Genomic DNA, 19,272 nt, shown 5'->3' with positions numbered 1-19,272 from the left:
GTTTTGGTCACCATACTATAGGAAGGATGTGGAGGCAATGGAACGAGTGCAGAGGAGGTTTACCAGGATGTTGCCTGGAATGGTAGGAAAATCTTATGAGGAAAGGCTGAGGCACTTGGGGCTGTTCTCATTGGAGAAGAGAAGGTTTAGGGGAGATTTGATAGAGGTGTATAAGATGATTAGGGGTTTAGATAGGGTCGACACTGAGAACCTTTTACCACTAATGGAGTCAGGTGTTACTAGGGGACACAGCTTTAAATTAAGGGGTGGTAGGTATAGGACAGATGTTAGGGGTAGATTCTTTACACAGCGGGTTGTGAGTTCATGGAATGCCCTGCCAGTAGCAGTGGTGAACTCTCCTTCTTTATGGTCATTTAAGCGGGCATTGGATAGGCATTTGGAAGTTATTGGGCTAGTGTAGGTTAGGTAGGATTCGGTCGGCGCAACATCGAGGGCCGAAGGGCCTGTACTGCGCTGTATCTTTCTATGTTCTATGTTCTATGTTCTATAATTTTATCTTTTATACGTTGTTACTGATTTCCTATATCAAAGAGCAAGATAACTCATCCAGAAAGTGTTAGAGTTACAACACACAATTAATACTGTCGATGCCGGAGATCTGAAACAAATGTAGAAAAGTCTGGAGAAACTTAGCAGGTCTGGGAGTATCTGTGAGCAGAGAAACAGTTAGTGTTTCCAGCATGCAACATTGTTTATGCTGTAACAAGTTTGTCTGAAGTTGTATTTCATAGAAGAGGGTGAGATTGTGAAAAAAAAGTTGAATACTTAAGTTTCTTTAGACACAATAATATGCAGTTTGACATTAATAATGGATTGGATCTGAAAATAAATGTCTTGCACTACTTAAGCTATCTTTCGATGACTTGTTGCTTTGTTACATTCCGGTACGCTGAGGATTTATATATGTACCCTGACAATTTATTTTCTAGAAACAACCAGCTTACAAATAAGTAAATTGCTCACATTGTACTGGCAGTGGTGTTGTTGGCTGAATGCATTATAGCACTAAGAATTAATTTTTGTGCTCAAGCAGGGTGCATTTTGGAGCAGTCGGTACACTGATGTCCTGATTTAACTTTTTTACACATCTGACTTAAAACAATAAAACAAATGTTGCAGCGTACCTCTGAATTCTTTACGATGCATATTTTAAAAAAAATCGATGGCTAACAGTTATATTAAATACAAAGTTATTTATTTTCAAATCAGAATAATTAATTATCTCACAAAGTATCAGAATAACCAAATGATTTCCTTGTATAAATGTGGTTCTTTGATTTTCTGTTCCTGGGGTTACTTTATTTTTCTGATAAGGTCTGTCATAAAGACATGACTTTCAAATTTTTAATAATTCATAACTTTAAACAGTGAGTGATTCAAAGCAAGTATAAACTATTTTCTTTTTTGATTAGGGATTTTTGGCTGCCACCAAAGTGAATGTTGAATAACAACATTGACTCAAATAATATTTATGGGACTTAATTTTGGAAAGTGTTCAAATGCATTAATTATATTTGCATTGTTATCCATCATTATCAAGAACGCCATATCCATTACAAGATATTTCCTGAAGAAGGGCTTATGCCTGAAACATCGATTCTCCTGCTCCTTGGATGCTGCCTGGCCTGCTGTGTTTTTCCAGCATGACATTTTTCAAAACAAGATATTTCCTCTCTTGTTCTATTCATAATTCCATTTTCCTTGAAAAAAAATTAAAAATAGTTTAATAAGTTGCAGATAGTATGTACTGCAGTTGAAAAAGGAGGGTAAACACAAAATATGGGAATGCTGACAATCTGAAATAATAACAAATGCTGGAACAGATCAGGAAATATCTTTTGAGAGAGAAGCAGAGTTTACATTGTAGATGAATTCATGAAACAGAAACTTTAATTCTATTTGTCAGTCTACAGCTGCCATCCGATCAGCTGAGCTGGCAGTATTTTCTGGTAGATACCTACGTTTATTATGTACATATCACATAATTAGGTTTATATGCAAACTTGTTGATAATTCCCTGAATTTTATACAATTAAATAACTTAATGGCATATATAAAGAAACTTATATTTTACAAAAGTATAACTAAATATTTAACATACTTAAAATGTTTTTAACAATGGTTCGAATTGTCTTAATTTGCAATATTCCTCTGTTGCGCTCCAGTTGGTGGAAAATATCTTCCTTCATTTATTTTTTGACATCTCAAGTGAACAGTCAAATCTCCTTATATCTGTATGTTACAAAGACATTTTCACAAGTAGCACAACAGAATTAATTCCTAAAGCACAGCTGATAGTTGATGGAGCCAAAACAGTTTGGTGCATAAAAAAATCAGCATTGCCACCCAGCAGTTGCTAAATTTGAGTTGGTGTCGGCCTTAATCTGCTGCACCAGCTTGTAAGTGGGGAATGAACTCTTAAACAAATTGTCACCAAGCTCTATATGTAACACTGTAGAAGTTGAAGCAAACCAAACAGTATTTTCAGAAATATGATTAAGATTCAAAGATTTCTGTGTGACGTTTATTGGCCATTTTGGTGCACACTTCCTGGGTAAAACACAGCAAAAAAATGTGTGGAAACTTAGTTCTTCTGTCACTCAATTATAGAGGTTTATTACATTTTCAGTTGGCTAGTATAAAATATTAAATAAAATAATGCAGTGTATTGACCTCTGGTTTTGACAAATTGAGTTAACTAGATGGAACAATTGAACTCTCTTGTCAGCAAGTTGTTCTCTACTACCAATGTTTTGCAATAAATGTCAAATTATACAGAGCGTATAGACTCAGTTAGCTTAAAGGTTATTATGGATGACTGATAGCTCTGCTGCCTTTTTAAATATGTTCCACAATTTTAGTGGATTTTCAATGAGGGAAAATGCAGAAGGCAAAATAATTCTCTAAAGACATGAGTCATTCCAGTCAGCTCATTCATCATTATCTTTCTCCTTATGTAATTCACAGCATGAGTCGATCAATATTTTCACAGACTAAGGCACTATTTACAGGCACAAAACAATGATTTTAAATATCATTTGGAGTTATTGTCCACTTATTTTGTGATGGAGCAAAATTGTTTAAAAAATAATTTATAAAACAATTAGACTTTTTGCCATATGAAACAAATCTAAACTCGTCTCCAGGTATCATTGGTAGTTTTTTAGATTAGATTCCCTACGGTATGGAAAAAGACCACTTGGCCCAAAAAGTCCACACCGATCCTCTGAATAGTAGCCTGCCCAGAACCACTTCCCTCCATTTACCCCTAACCAACACAGCTAACATTTTGGGCAATTTAGCACGACCAACTCACCTGACCTGCACATTTTTGGATTGTGGGAGGAAACCGGAGCACCCGGAGGAAACCCACACCGACACAGGGAGAATGTACAAACTCCACACAGACAGTCACCCGAGGCTGGAATTGAACCTGTGGCCCTTGTGCTTTGTGGCCCTGGTTTTGTGTCTTACAGGAACTATGCAATGTACTTAAATTGACATGGGTTCTCAGTTTCGTATTTTTGAGAGAAGATGAATAGAGTTTTATGTTACTATTGAAAGAAAACTGTGAATAGGCGAGAGCTATTTGAGTCTCCATGTTTCAGTAGATACCACATCAACCTTCAAACCTGCTATGGATTTACACTCTGTCATGTATTGCTTGTAATGGCAATTAGCCCCAGGCCAGGAAACACTATATCACCGTAGACATTTCTCTCCTTCAGAGTGAGGGGGGGGTAGTTGGTTAGAAATCTTGAGGTATACCACTCCACATCAAGTGTGGTGGGAGCCAAAAAGACAGACCTACATCAATATGACAGTATAAATAAGAGTAATCAACGCACAGGCCTTGTAGAGATGAGTTCCTACCTTCACATTCAGAAAACCTTCCATCGTGTTGTGTAGCACTACCAACATGCTAAATGGACAGACATTGAACAGCATTAGCAACTCCAGACTGGGCATCTATGAGGTGCCGTGGGCCACCAATTATACTCCAGCCAATCTGCAATTTCATTTAGTTTTTTGAGGAAGTGACAAAGATAACTGAAGTGGGCAAAGTAGTGGACGTAGTCTGCAGGACTTTAGAAAGGCCTTTGACATGGTTCCTTATGGCAAGCTGATACAAAAGGTGAAGTCACATGGATACAAACTGGCTTCATCATAGAAGCCAGAGAATAGCAGTGGAAGGGTGTTTTTCTGACTGGAGATCTGTGACCAGGGCTGTTCTGCAGGGATCAGTGCTGAGACCCCTGTTGTTTGTAACATATAAAATAGATATGGAGGTGAATGTCCGTGGTCTGATTAGTAAACTTGTGAATGCCAAAAAGATTTGAATGTGGATAGTAAGGAGAATTGCCAACAGATAGGCTGGAGACTTGGACAAAGAAATAGCAAATGGAACTTAATCCACATAAATGTGCAGTGATGCTAATGCAGGAGGGAATTATACAGTAGATGGCTGACTGTTAGAAATATTAACATACAGAGGGATCTAGCTGTGTAGGTCCACAATTCCCTGAAAGTGGCAGAACAAGTTAATAAGGTGGCCAAGAAGGTGTATGTCAGGTCTCCTCAGGTTGTTATATGCATCAATAAGATCACCTCTCATTCCACTAAACTCTCATGGATATAATTCGAGAGTGTGGTGATGGAAAAGCACAGCAGGTCAGGCAGCCACTGAAGTGCTTTTCCAGCACCACACTCTCAACTCTAATTTCCAGCGTTTGCAGTCCTTACTTTCACCTAATCCAATGGATATAAGCCTGATCTGTCTCAGCTTGTTGAAGGAGACTCTGGAAAATGTTGAACATTTATCATACCTTGGCAGCCTCTCTCAAAAGGCCATCATTGAGGAGAAGATCCAACACTGGATCATTTGCACCAGCTCAGCCTTTGACAAATGATTACATTGAGTCTTTAAGAACAAAGACCACTGAAAGTTGATAAAAACCCTGGTATACAGAGTAGTTCTCATCGTCACACTCCTGTATTGCAGTGAAGCCCAGACTATGTATCAGTGAGTGAAAAAATGTATAGATTGTGAAAGAAATTCCATCAGCAATGCATCTACACATTTGCTCAATTCAGTGGGAAGTCCATGAAACAAATGCAAGTGTCCTTCTTGAAGCCAGCTCCATGAGCATTTAGGAATATCTCCTGCAATATGAACTTTGATGGACAGGACATGTTGCAAAATGGCTGGAAACTGTATATCCTGCCAAGTCTGTTTCCTCAATTATCAATTGACCAATGTTCCAGGGGAGAATAAAATGTTTCACAACTCTGAACTGTCCTTGAAACATAGTGTAATTAATAGTAATGAATGGGAGGAGCCTACTGTGAATTTTTCAGGATGACGACAATTTGTCCATCGAGTTGCATCAAGCTTTGACTCCCAAGATTTTAATTACTGGAAGAAAGGAGCAGCAGAGAAGCCAAGAACAGGAAATAAATCCTGCATGTTGAAGATGTATGTTCCCATTGGCCAAAGATCTACAGGTCAACGATCAGCCTGTCCAGTCATGTAATGACCCATGGCAGAAACTTGAGACTTTGAGTAGGTGTCCTTTTCAAATTGTGGGATGGTTTATGATGAAAATCCCTTTGCATTTCAATGGTTCATTGGGATGATTCCTTCAAGAGCAATCAATCAAGTCTTCATTTCTCAGTACTCACCTGTGCTGAACTGAGATGCTTAAGCAAAACAGCTTCTGTATGAACTCTCCTCATTCCTTCTGGGTGTTGGATTTGTGGAACTTATTGTTGCAGAACGTTATGGAGGCCAACTGATTGAGTCTCAGTGAGAGGTCTGGACAGTTTTTTTTGATTGTGAAGGGTATCAAGGATTATGGGGAAAAGGAAGCAGAATGAAGTTGAGAAACATATCAGCCATGATCGAATTGCCAAACACATTTGATTGGCCAAATAATCTAATTCTGTTCCTATATGCTATGGTCTTATGGGTAAAGTTTGGCTCCCTTACAGGATTTGCAGAATATTTATATTTGCCCATTACTGCAGGATCAGCCTGTTCTATTCTTCTGTTATGATGAAGAGTCACCAAACTTGAAACATTTAACTCTGCTTTACTCTCCACAGTTGCTTCCCAGATCTGCTGAGTTTTGCCAGCAATTTGTTTTTTGTTCTATTTCTCTATTATATTGATAATGCTGTGGATGCAGCCTCTTACTGTGATCTTGCAAATTTCAATATATTAGTTCCTTACTATTAAAAGTTTAATTTGTCAACTAGTACCCAGATTTCTCTCTCTCTTTTCCAACAGGCACCTCAAATTTGAATAAAAACCAAAAGAACTGCAAATACTGTAAATCAAAAACAAAAGTAGAATTTACTGGAAAAGCTGAGCAACTCTAGCAGCATCTGTGGAGAGAAATTAGAGTTAATGTTTCAGGTCGAGTGCAGAAGGTCTGAGGAAAGTCACAGGATCTGAAATGTTAACTCTGATTTCTCTCCACAGATGCTGAACTTTTTCAGTAATTTCTGTTTTTGTCCCCAACTTTGAATTTTGCCACAAAGTGAATGATAGCTCCTTGGTTAGACCATCCTATTGTCTTTTTCCTTAATTTCAGCTCTTCTCAATCTTTTAGACTTCAGATGGTGCTTCATGCTAATGTTTGGATACTTTGGACCTTTCTGGATATGATTTGAACAACTTCAAACCATTTTCTTTTCAGGAGGGAGATCAGGAGATGTGGGGTAGACCCGTCACCATCTGTGGGGATAGGGAAAAATTTGAGGATTTGTGTTTTATCTGAACATAGCTCTAGCAGTGTCTTCTGCAGTGAGGGCAGTTGTTCCTTTATTCTTTTTTGGGATTGATGGGCCTACGGTGCAGATTTAGAATTGGATGCTTTTGTTTTAAGATTCCTGTGGTGTTATTTTTAACGTGATTTCTGTACATTTTTTGCCGTTTCGTTATCTCACTAAAATGACTTTTATGCATTCAACATTTCTCGCTCTCCTGCAAAGCTGTTGTGGAAGCTCATCTTTTATTTCTCCTTGTGGTGTTTCATCTGTTGCACTTCCCTCCTTGACTTCCATTTCTTTTCCTCTTTCACAAAGGGGTTGATGATCTTTCCATGTTCATTATGAGCATGGATTTTATAGAGGAAGTGTTAACTGTTTCTTTTGCAAGTTCTGGTTGATCTACTTTGTTTCTTTCACAGAGTTCAGATTTAATCGTTTCAGATTTTCAACATTTGCACCTTTTCTTGATATAAATAATGTACAGAGAGAGAAGTTTTCATTTCGTTTTCTGTTGCTGTTCAGGATACAAAGTGTTAAAAGATATTTGGTGCATCAATAATTATGCGCACATTTTTCATTGGGTATTTAAAAATGTAATCAAGAAAAGAAAACAAAATGCAGTAGAGCATTTAACAAGTGTGGGTTTTGTGACAAACAGTTCTTCAGTTCTTTTCTTACCCATACTAATTAATTTTGCAATTAAAAATTATAATTAATATTCTAGTATCAGCAATCTTGTGATTATACTTTTTACAGGTTATAAACAGTATATTTGAACTCTTAACTAATACTTATAGTATTCTTGTTTAAATGAGACTGCAATATGAAATGCATGTCTGATGATGTTTTAAATAAATGCATAAAACATTGCCTTGAGATTTAGCTCACCTCAATAAACCCCACAAAATTTGCTGCCATGTATTAGGTCATTAAAAAAATTCAGTTTACCACTGACTTCCCAAGTAAAATCACAACAGAATTGATACATAATGTGTAATATATGAACGATTGAAATAAAAGTTCATTATGCCTTATGCTTTCAAATCAAGGATTGATAGTTTTTTTGGGAGTTGAACTTTGTGCTCATTAAGATAATCACTGAAATGGTGAGGACTTGAGCATTATTTTACATTTTGCATCCATTTTCAGCATCAGATATACTCTGATTAGGTGTGAAGCAGACTAGATGTTGAGTTAAGTTTTTATGTTTCCAAAATGGTATACTTTATACATTGAACTCAGAAGAATTGCCCTGTTTCAATATGTTATTTTGTTTTCAGAGGGAAACTCAATGCTGGTGTCAAAATGGAGCCCATGCTGTATTGAACACTACCTGCACTCTTCTGAAGTGGGATAGAAAGCTCTAGTCTACTGAAACTAGTACATACTGACCAGGGGGCCAGAAAGATATTACAAATATAGGATGTTTTATTTTTATTTAATACTAGTAAGAAAGAATAACTTTCTAAGAACAGTTAATGACAATATTTTTAATATGTAAGATGTTGATGGAGGCTGGGAAGGAGAATTTAGAAACTTGCTGCATGGGCTAACCTAGTGTCTCGTGTGTAAAGTTATATGGTAAAGTTGACAAGGAAAATCTAAATGGGAAATGTTGATGCATCATTGATCATGGTAAAAATTGAATAAGAATTTTGACAGCATTTAACATTTGCAGGCAAGAAACACATGTACATGTTTTGGGATTCTGTTGCCATTATTTTCACAGGTACAACTCTAACTTGAGCAGTCTCAAAATATGGTTTGAGCAGAAGCTTGATTAAAATGTTCAGCTCTACGTGCTAAGCCACTGACAGCTGGGTGATATGCAAATGTGCTGTTGTTTGAAAGAGTTTGCAACAGTGACCCATGGAGCATTCAAAAACAAAATTTCAGTCATTGAGGCGACATCCAGCACTTTAATGTTGACAGGTTCCTTTAATCTTTGCTCATCTTTGGAAGAGTGACTTTTAACAATTAACACAGCCACCAGAAAGAGATTGGTTGGTCAGTTTGAATTATTTTTGCATTTTAAGCTAGGATCATACTTTGAACTAAAACATTAACTTGAGGTGCATCAACTACTTAGTTAATTGAACTAAAATGTCACATGAATGAAAACCTTTTAACTGATTTAAATATATACAGAATGATTAGAGAGATTGGAGACCAGCAAGATCCTGTACAAGGATCTTGTACGTCTGCAGGTAGGGTCTTCAGGTTGAGGAATGTTGGTATGGAGTTGTGGAGCTGGGATCTGAGCTGCAGTTATTGTGGGGCTTCAAGGACCAGGAGAGTTGTGTAGACACTTTGATTTGTGTGGTACACACACACACACACCTCCCATTCCCCCCCCCCACCAATAAAAGTTTAGATAAGGCATGGGAGTAATTAGTATTCAGACACACAAGGATTGTTTATAGCATTCCAGCACAGTGCTGAGATATTGTATTTGTCTAACAGGTCCTAGGTTCTTGACACATTTGACACAAATGCTATGGGATGAATGGATGGACACTGTGATACAGTTGACCATTCACATGGAGAAAGTGAAAAGGAACATGGCAATGATAGGGGACAGTACAGTCAGAGAGATATTGAGGCTTCTCTGCAGCAGCCATGAACAAGAGACTTGTAGGTTGTGTTGCATACCTGGAGCCTGGGTTCTCATAGTTGGAGAAGAACCCAGTTGCTGTGGGTCCAACACCTTGGGTAGAATTACAAGTGAGATGCTGCTGAGCAAGTTTAAGGAGCTTGGTTAAAAGGGAATAGGGATAATCCTGGGAATTACAGGCAAGTCCGTCTCATGTCAATAGTGGGCAAAGTATTGGAGACGATTCTGAGCGACAGGGTTTATGATTACTTGGAAAATCACAGTTTGATTAGATGTAGCCAGCATGACTTGTGAGGGGCAGGTAATGCCTTACAAACATTATTGAACTGTGAGAATGTGACAAAACACATTGGTGAAGGTAGAGCAGTGGATGTGGTGTACATGGATTTTAGCAAGGCATTTGATAAGGTTCCCCATGGTGGCTCATTCAGAAATTAAGGAGGCATGGGATACAGGGAAACCTGTCTGTCTGGACACAGAACTGGTTGGCCCATAGAAGACGGAGGGTGGTGGTAGATGGAAAGTATTCGGCCTGGAATTCGGTAACCAGTGGTGTTCGCAGGGATCAGTGCTGGGACCTCTGCTCTTTGCGATTTTTATGATGCGAAGGTTGATGGAGCTGTGGATAGGGTGGAGAGCTGTTGTAGGTTGCAATGGGACATTGACAGGATGCACAACTGGGCTGAGAAGTGGCAGTTGGAGTTCAATCTGGAAAAGTGTGAAGTCGTTCACTTTGGAAGGTCGAACTTGAATGCACAATACAGGGTTGAAGACAGGATTCTTGGCAATGTGGAGGAACAGACGGATCTTGGGGTCAGGTTAAGTGGAATGTCTATGAACCAGAACATCTATTTCTGTAAAAATGAGGAGTGTAGGCCAGGGAACAAATAACTGAGTACCAGAGTGTTCATAAAGACACTGCGTCAAAATGTGCAATGTTGAGTTTTAGAAATAAATTGGATTGTTCAATTACCTTTTCAGGAGATATGGTTACAGAGTGACCAAGGTTAGGAACCAAGCTTTCAGAATATCTGACTTCTAGGAAAGATGGACAAAGGGAAAAATTAATTAAGAATGGGGTGAAGATAAAAGAGAATGTGTCTGAGCTTGCAGAATCACAATGCAGATTGAGATTGGGTAGACCCAGGGCAGGAAATATTTATTGGATGCCCCATATTCCCAAACAGTGACTGTGGTGTTGAGGAGAGTTCATTTCATGAAATCAGAGATAAATGTATCAAAGGATAGAATCCCTATAGTGTGGAGCCGGCCATTCAACCCATTGGGTGCATACCTAGTGTCTGAAAAGCATCCCACCCCCTACCCTATCCCTATAACCCTTCATTTCCCGTGGCTAGTCTGTACATCCCTGGACACAGTGGGCAATTTAGCATGGCCAATCCACCTAATTTGCACATCTTTGTATAGCCAAAATTTGGAGTTGCCCATGTGGGAATCTCTTTTGGGGTAGAGGTCACCTGTACAAGAAGGACAGTTTGCACCTAAATTGGAAGGGGAGTAATATACTGGCAGGGAGATTTGCTAGAGCGGCTCGGGAAGATTTAAACTAGTGGTGATGTGTGGCTGGGACCCAGGGAGATAGTGAGGAAAGAGATCAATCTGAGACTGGTACAGTTGAGAACAGAAGCGAGTCAAACAGTTAGGGCAGGCAGGGACAAGGTAGGACTAATAAATTAAACTGCATAACTGGGAAGGCAGATGAACTCAGGGCATGGTTAGGAACATGGGACTAGGATATCATAGAAATTACAGAAACACAGCTCAGGGATGGGCAGGACTGGCAGCTTAATGTTCCAGGATACAAATGCTACAGGAAGGATAGAAAGGGAGGAAAGAGAGGAGGGGGAGTGGCGTTTTTGATAAGGGAATAGCATTACAGCTGTACTGAGGGAGAATATTCCTGCATATACATCCAGGGAAGCTATTTGGGTGGAACTGAGAAATAAGAAAAGGATGATCACCTTATTGGGATTGTATTATAGACACCCTAAAAGTCAGAGGGAAGTTGAGAAACAAACTTGTAAGGAGATCTCAGCTCTCTGTAATAATAATAGGGTGGTTATGGTAGGGGATTTTAACTTGCCAAACATAGGCTGGGACTGCCACAGTGCTAAGGGTTTAGATGGAGAGGAATTTGTTAAGTCTGTACAAGAAAATTTTATGATTCAGTATGTGGATGCACTTACTAGAGAGGGTACAAAACCTGACCCACTCTTGGGAAATAAGGCAGGACAGGTGACTGAAGTGTCAGTGGGAGAGCACTTTGGGGCCAGTGACCATAATTCTATTAGATTAAATATAGTGATGGAAAAGGATAGACCAGATCTAAAAGTTGAGGTTCTAAATTGGAGAAAGACCAATTTTGACGGTATTAGGCAAGAACTTTCAAAAGCTGATTGGGGGCAGATGTTCGCAGGTAAAGGAACAGCTGGAAAATGGGAAGCCTTCAGAAATGAGATAATGAGAATCCAGAGACAGTAAATTCCTGTTAGGGTGAAAGGAAAGGCTGGTAGGTATAGGGAATGCTGGATGACTAAAGAAATTGTGAGTTTGGTTAAAAAAAAGAAGGAAGCATATGTAAGGTATAGACAGGACATTTCGAATGAATCTTTAGAAGAGTATAAAGGAAGTAGGAGTATACTTAAGAGAGAAATCAGGAGAGCAAAAAGGGGACATGAGATAGCTTTGGCAAATAGGGTTAAGGAGAATCCAAAGGGTATTTACAAATACATTAAGGACAAAAGGTAACTAGGGAGTGAATAGGGCCCCTCAAAGATCAGCAAGGTGGCCTTTGTGTGGAGCCGCAGAAAATGGGGGAGATGCTAAACGAGTGTTTTGCATCAGTATTTACTGTGGAAAAGGATATGGAAGATATAGACTGTAGGGAAATAGATGGTGACACCTTACAAAATGTCCATATTACACAGGAGGAAGTGCTGGATATCTTGAAATGCATAAACGTGGATAAATCCCCAGGACATGATCAGGTGTACCCTAGAACTCTGTGGGAAGCTAGGGAAGTGATTGCTGGGCTAACTTACTGAGATGTTTATATCATCGATAGTCTCAGGTGAGGTGCCGAAAGACTGGAGTTTGGCTAACTTGGTGTGGTAAGAATAAGCCAGGGAATTATAGACTAGTGAGCCTGATATCAGTGGTGGGCAAGTTGTTGGAGGGAATCCTGAGGGACAGGATGTACATGTATTTGGAAAAACAAGGACTGATTAGGGATATTCAAAATAGCTTTGTGCATGGGAAAGCATGTCTCACAAACTCGATTGAGTTTTTTGAAGAAGTAACAAAGAGTATTGATGAGGACAGAGTGGTAGATGTGATCTATATGGACTTTAGTAAGGCGTTCAACAAGGTTCCCCATGGGAGACTGGTTAGCAAGGTTAGATCTCGCGGAATAAAGGGAGAACCAGCCATTTAGATACAGAGGGTGGTGGTGGAGGGTTGTTTTTCAGACTGGAGGCCTGTGACCAGTGGAATGCCACAAGGATCGGTGCTGGATCCTCTACGTTTTGTCATTTACATAAATGATTTGGATGCGAGCATAAGAGGTACAGTTAGTAAGTTTGTAGAAGACACCAAAATTGGAGGTGGAATGGACAGTGAAGAAGGTTACCTCAGAGAAGAACAGGATCTTGACCAGATGGGCCAATGGGCTGGGAAGTGGCAGATGGAGTTTAATTCAAATAATTGTGAGGTGCTGCATTTTGGGAAAGCAAATCTTAGCAGGACTTATACACTTAATGGTAAGGTCCTAAGGGACTGTTGCTGAACTAAGTGATCTTGGAGTGCAGGTTCATAGTTCCTTGAAAGTGGAATCGCAGGTAGATAGGATAGTGAAGAAAGCATTTGGTATGCTTTCCTTTATTGGTCAGAATACTGAGTACCGGAGTTGGGAGGTCATGTTGCGGCTGTACAGGACATTGCTTAGGCCACTGTTGGAATATTGTATGCAATTCTGATCTCCTTCCTATCGGAAAGATGTTGTGAAACTTGAAAGGGTTCATTAAAGTTTTACAAGGATGTTGCCAGGGTTGGAGGCTTTGAGCTATAGGGAGAGGCTGAACATGCTGGGGCTGTTTTCACTGGAGTGTCCGAGGCTGAGGGGTGACCTTATAGAGGTTTGCAAAATTATGAGGGGCATGGATAGGATGAATAGACAAAGTCTTTTCCCTGGGGTGTGGGAATCCTGAACTAGAGGGCATAGGTTTAGGGTGAGAGGGGAAAGATATAAAAGAGACCTAAGGGGCAATCTTTTCACACAGAGGTACGTGTATGGAATGAGGTGCCAGAGGATGTGGTGGAGGCTGGTACAATTGCAACATTTAAGAGGCATTTGGATGGGTGTACGAATAGGAAGGGTTGGGAGGGATATGGGCCAGGTGCTGGCAGGTGGGACTAGATTGGGTTGGGATATCTGGTCGGCATGGATGGGTTGGACCGAAGGGTCTGTTTCCATGCTGTACATCTCTATGACTCTATGTTGGACAAGGTCGGAAGTCAGATGACACCAGGTTTAGGAGAAAGTGAGGACTGCATATGCTGGAGATCATAGCTGAAAAATGTGTTGCTGGAAAAGCGCAGCAGGTCAGGCAACATCCAAGGAGCAAGAGAATCAATGTTTCAGGCATAAGCCCTTCTTCAGGAATGAGGAAGGTGTGCCAAGCAGGCGAAGATAAAAGGTAGGGAGGAGGGACTTGGGAATGCGATAGGTGGAAGGAGGTTAAGGTGAGAGTGAAAGGCCAGAGAGGGGGTGGGGGCAGAGATGTCGGGAAGAAGATTGCAGATCAAGAAGGCTGTGCTGAGTCTGAGGGTTGGGACTGAGATAAGGTGGGGAGAGGGGAAATGAGGAAGCAGGAGAAATCTGCATGCATCCCTTGTGGTTGCAGGGTTCCTAGGCGGAAGTTGAGGCGCTCTTCCTCCAGGCGTCATGTTGCCATGGTCTGGTGATGGAGGAGGCCAAGGACCTGCCTGTCCATGGCGGAGTGGGAGTTAAAGTGTTCAGCTATGGGGCGGTTGGGTTGGTTGGTGCGGGTGTCCCAGAGATGTTCTCTGAAACGTTCCACAAGTAAGTGGCCTGTCTCCCCAATGTAGAGGAGGCCACATTGGGTGCAGCGGATGCAGTAAATGATGTGTGTGGAGGTGCAGATGAATTTGTGACGGATATAGAAGGATCCCTTGGGGCCTTGGAAGGAAGTGAGGGGGAAGGTGTGGGCGCAAGTTTTGCATTTCTTGGGGTTGCAGGGGAAGGTGCCGGGAGTGGAGGTTGGGTTGGTGGGGGGTGTGGATCTGATGAGGGAGTCGCGGAGGGAGTGGTCTTTCCAGAACACTGATAGGGGAGGGGAGGGAAATATATCCTTGCTGGTGGAGTCTGTTTGGAGGTGGTGGAAATGATGAAGGATGATACAATGTATCTGGAGGTTGGTGGGGTGGTAGGTGAGGACCAGTGGGGTTCTGTCCTGGTGGCGATTGGAGGGGCGGGGCTCAAGGGCGGAAGTGCGGGAAGTGGAGGAGATGAGATGGAGAGCATCGTCAACCATGTCTGAGGGGAAATTGTGGTCTTTGAAGAAGGAGGCCATCTGGGTTGTTCGGTATTGGAATTGGTCCTCCGGGGAGCAGATGCAGTGGAGGCGAAGGAATTGGGAATATGGGATGGCGTTTTAACAGGGCCATCCACCGGGTGGAAGGAGGTGTAGTCTAGGTAACTGTGGGAGTTGGTCAGTTTACAGTCAATGTCCGTATTGAGTTGGTTGCCCGAGTTAGAAATGGAGAGGTCTAGGAAGAAGAGGGAGGAGTCTGAGACGGTCCAGGTAAATTTGAGGTTGAGGTGGAAGGTGTTAGTAAAGTGGATGAACTGTTCAACCTCCTTGTGGGAGCACGAGGTAGCGCCGGTACAGTCATCGATGTAGCGGAGGAAAAGGTGGAGGGTGGTGCCAGTGTAGCTGCAGAAGATGGACTGTTCCACATATCCAATGAAGAGGCAGGCATAGCTGGGGCCCATGCGAGTGCCCATGGCTACTCCTTTGGTTTGGAGGAAGTGGGAGGATTGGAAAGAGAAGTTGTTCAGAGTGAGGACCAGTTCAGTCAGTCGAAGGAGGGTGTCAGTGGAAGGGTACTGTTGGGTCGGTGGGAAAGGAAGAAGCAGAGGGCTTTGAGGCTTTCGTGATGGGGGATGAAGGTGTATAGGGACTGGATGTCCATGGTGAAGATAGGGCGTTGGGGGCCAGATAAGCCAAAATCATGGAGGAGGTGGAGGGCGTGGGTGGTGTCCCGAACGTAGGTGGGGAGTTTTTGGACTAAGGGGGGACAGGACCATGTCGAGGTATGCAGAGATGAGTTCGGTGGGCAGGAGCAGGCTGAGACAATGGGTCAGAGGAGGAGGTGTCCGCGAGCTGGCATTTAGCCTCAACAATGTAAAGTTCGGTGCGCAAAACTACTATCGCGCCTTCCTTGCCTGCAGGTTTGTTAGTGAGGTTGCGGTTGGAGCGGAGGGAGTGGAGGGCTGCACGTTGCGAGGGTGAGAGGTTGGAGTGGGTAAGAGGGGTGGACAGGTTGAGGCGGTTAATGTCGCGGCAGCAGTTGGCTATGAAGAGATCGAGGGCAGGTAAGAGACCAGCATGGGGTGTCCAGGTGGATAGGGTGTGTTGGAGGCGGGAGAAGGGGATCGTCAGAGGGTGGGCGAGAATCCTGGTTGAAGTAGGCGCGAAGGCGGCGGAACAATTGTTTGATGTCTCGCTGTGTGTTGAACTCGTTAATCCGGGAGCGTAGTGGATGAAGGTGAAGCCTCTGCTGAGGACTGATCTTTCATCCTCAGAGAGGGGGAGGTCTGGAGGGATGGTGAAAATACGGCAGGGCTGGGAGCTAGGACCGGGTGTGGGGCTGGAGCTGGGGCTGGGGGTGGGGTTAGGCGTGGGGGTGGGGTTAGGCGTGGGGTGGAGTTAGGCATGTGGGTGGAGTTGGGCGTGGGGGCAGGGTTGGTGGGGCGGAGATCGGTGTGGGGGCGGGGTTACAAGCTTTCAGAGTATTGCTATCGTTTTTGGATTGTGGGAGGAAACCGGAGCACCTAGAGGGTACCCACGCAGACTCAGGGAGAATATGCCAACTGCACACAGACAGTTGCCTGAGGTTGGAATCAAACTTGGGTCCATGGTGCTCTGAAGGGGCAGTGCTAACCACTGAGCCACTGTGTACCCTTATGCAATAATCCTTGGGAATTTTATTGGTCTGTAAAATGCCACAAGGGATTATTGTACAAAATTAAGGTATGATGCAGGGTGGGTTTAGTAATATATTCCCATAGATTGAGGATTGGTTAATGGACAAGAAGTAAATAAGGAAATTTTTTGAGTTGACAGGCTGTGACTGGCAGGATACCACAAGGAGCAGAACTGGGTTTTAGTTATTACTATCTTTGCTACTGATTTAAGATGAGTTGGTGTAGTGCATTGTCAACAAATTTGGATATAAATTTAGGTAGGTAAGTCAACTGTGAGGGTCACAAAGAGGATACAGGAGCATATAGAGGGATTAACTAAGTGAGCAATAACATGGACAGATTGAAAATAATGTGAGGCATGTGACTTTATTTACTTTGGGGGCAAAAAGAACAGTAGACTATTATATAAATGATTAGAGAAATGTGATTAGTGGGCGGCACGGTGGCACAGTGGTTAGCACTGCTGCCTCACAGCGCCTGAGATCCGGGTGCATTTCCTGACTCAGGCGACAGACTGTGTGGAGTTTGCACGTTCTCTCCGTGTCTGCGTGCGTTTCCTCCGGGTGCTCCGGTTTCCTCCCACAGTCCAAAGATGTGCGGGTCAGGTGAATTGGCCATGCTAAATTGCCCGTAGTGTTAGGTAAGGGGTAAATGTAGGGGTATGGGTGGGTTTCGCTTCGGCGGGTCGGTGTGGACTTGTTGGGCCGAAGGGCCTGTTTCCACACTGTAAGTCTAATCTAATCTAATCTAATCTAAAATCAAATATTGGTCGTCAGAGTGACTGGGTGTCCCTGATCATGAATCACAAAATTACTGTACAATTATAGCAAGTGCCTCTTTGGTGTTGGCTGTTACTTGATTCGAAAATAACATCAACTCACAGTCAAGAGTATCTGCCATGTGCCTCCATCTGACTGACCAGATGAATTCTCAACCTGCAGATCTTTGAGCACATGTGACAAGACATACCCCAAATTATTGGGATCTGGAGTCTAGGACTGGTTGCCTTTTCTTTCCTTCTGTTTCACTGCTATGCCTCATCATTTGGATTCAAAACATGATGCAGCTTGATGGCCAAGTTGTTGCTATTCTGAATGAGAGCTTCAGGGTGTTATTTGGACATTTTCCATTTCCTGCCCTGGAAAACTGGCCATTTGAGAGCTGAGACAAGAGGACCTGGGGGATACTTTTCAGCTATCTGGGCACAATGTCATGTGCGGGTTTTGCTAGGATGCTTGTAGAACTGAGGTCAAGAACAACACTAGTTTGACTGTCCTCCCGCAAATGTGGGAAGTAATTAGGAAATCAGGTAAGCTAGGCTTCATATCAAAGGAATTCAAGAACAAGACGTTTTCCTGCAGTCATCTAGGATGTTGGTGGGACCACATTTGGAACAACATGTGCAGTTTCGGACTCCTTACCCTAATAGAAGTGCAAAGCAGTGCACCGGCCCTTAAGCCTGTTCTTCTGTTCAGTTTGATCATGGCTGACTTGTACACCAGCCCTACTTTCCTGCCATTGCTTATTCTTTGGTACTTTTCACAAAAGAAAATCAAACTCTGTTGTGATAATTGTAATTTACCAAATATCTATATTCTTTTGTGTGAGAGAGATCCTGCATCCATTGTGTGAAGAAGTGTTTCTTATTTCAGCTTTGAAGAACATGTCTTTGATTTTAGGATCACGTCACCTTGATCTTGATTTCCAAAATATCAAAGTTTCTCTGATTGTATTACATGGCTTTCATCATAATCATTGTTAGGTATGTTTTGTTTACAGTAGAAGTAAAACCGCCTACAAATTCAACAAGACATTTTACCTACTGATAACTCAATCTATCTTTGGAGAGATTGAAGGACTATGAATGCTTAAGGCAGAGATTGGTTCAAATCTCAATGCTTTTTAAACTTAAAATTTCTGAATCCTGTTACTGTGCCTGCTAATACGCTGGGAGTCAACTTCCAAACTTCTAAGGGAGCAACTGACATTACTGATCCAAGGTACAAACCTATGTGAAATAAATCCACCGAGGAAGGTAGCCCATCACCAAGTTACCCTTTATTTGTACATGGAGAGTCTTTAACACTGATCCAGCTTCCTCAGAGCCAGCTTTCAGAGTGAACAGAACCTCTGACACTCTTGTTTATATCTGTCAGCTAGGGCTCCCTGATTAACAACCCCAGTCAGGGAATTCATAATCTGTGAAGTCCATCTAGATGACCTCATTACAATCAGTACACTATGACAGACATAAGTGTGAGTGTCTGAATGTAGTATGGAATATTGTTTAAATCATTGCTATCACAATCCAATAAAATATTTCTGTAGGGCTACTTGGACATGACAGGTATCCATATTATGAACAATTGTAGTAAAACATGGCACCTTGTAGAATTTAGAGTTTCTCTGTCAAATTGTCTAGCTAGAGTCCTCCTGGTCCTCACATTCTAGCCCACTAATCTCCAAGCCCAATGCATCATCCTCTGACACTTCTGCCATCTGCAGTCCAACCCCACCAGCAAAATGATATTTCCTTCCCCAGCCCATCCACTTTTCTCAGGGACCGTTCCCTCTGCGACTCCCCTGTTAGGTCCACGCTCCCCAACAAGCCCTT

At 42.0% G+C, this 19,272-nt stretch overlaps 1 protein-coding gene across 3 annotated transcripts in view; it reads left to right on the top strand.

The window, feature by feature from the left end:
- Nucleotides 1-19,272, top strand: part of sema5a (sema domain, seven thrombospondin repeats (type 1 and type 1-like), transmembrane domain (TM) and short cytoplasmic domain, (semaphorin) 5A) — a 236,376-nt gene that overhangs the window by 30,291 nt on the left and 186,813 nt on the right. The window lies entirely within an intron of this gene.

The sequence above is a fragment of the Hemiscyllium ocellatum genome, chromosome 5 (assembly GCF_020745735.1).
Source record: "Hemiscyllium ocellatum isolate sHemOce1 chromosome 5, sHemOce1.pat.X.cur, whole genome shotgun sequence".
Classification (NCBI taxonomy): domain Eukaryota; kingdom Metazoa; phylum Chordata; class Chondrichthyes; order Orectolobiformes; family Hemiscylliidae; genus Hemiscyllium; species Hemiscyllium ocellatum.
The sequence above is the reverse complement of the archived record's forward strand: the minus strand, read 5'-3'. Positions and strand labels throughout refer to the sequence as shown.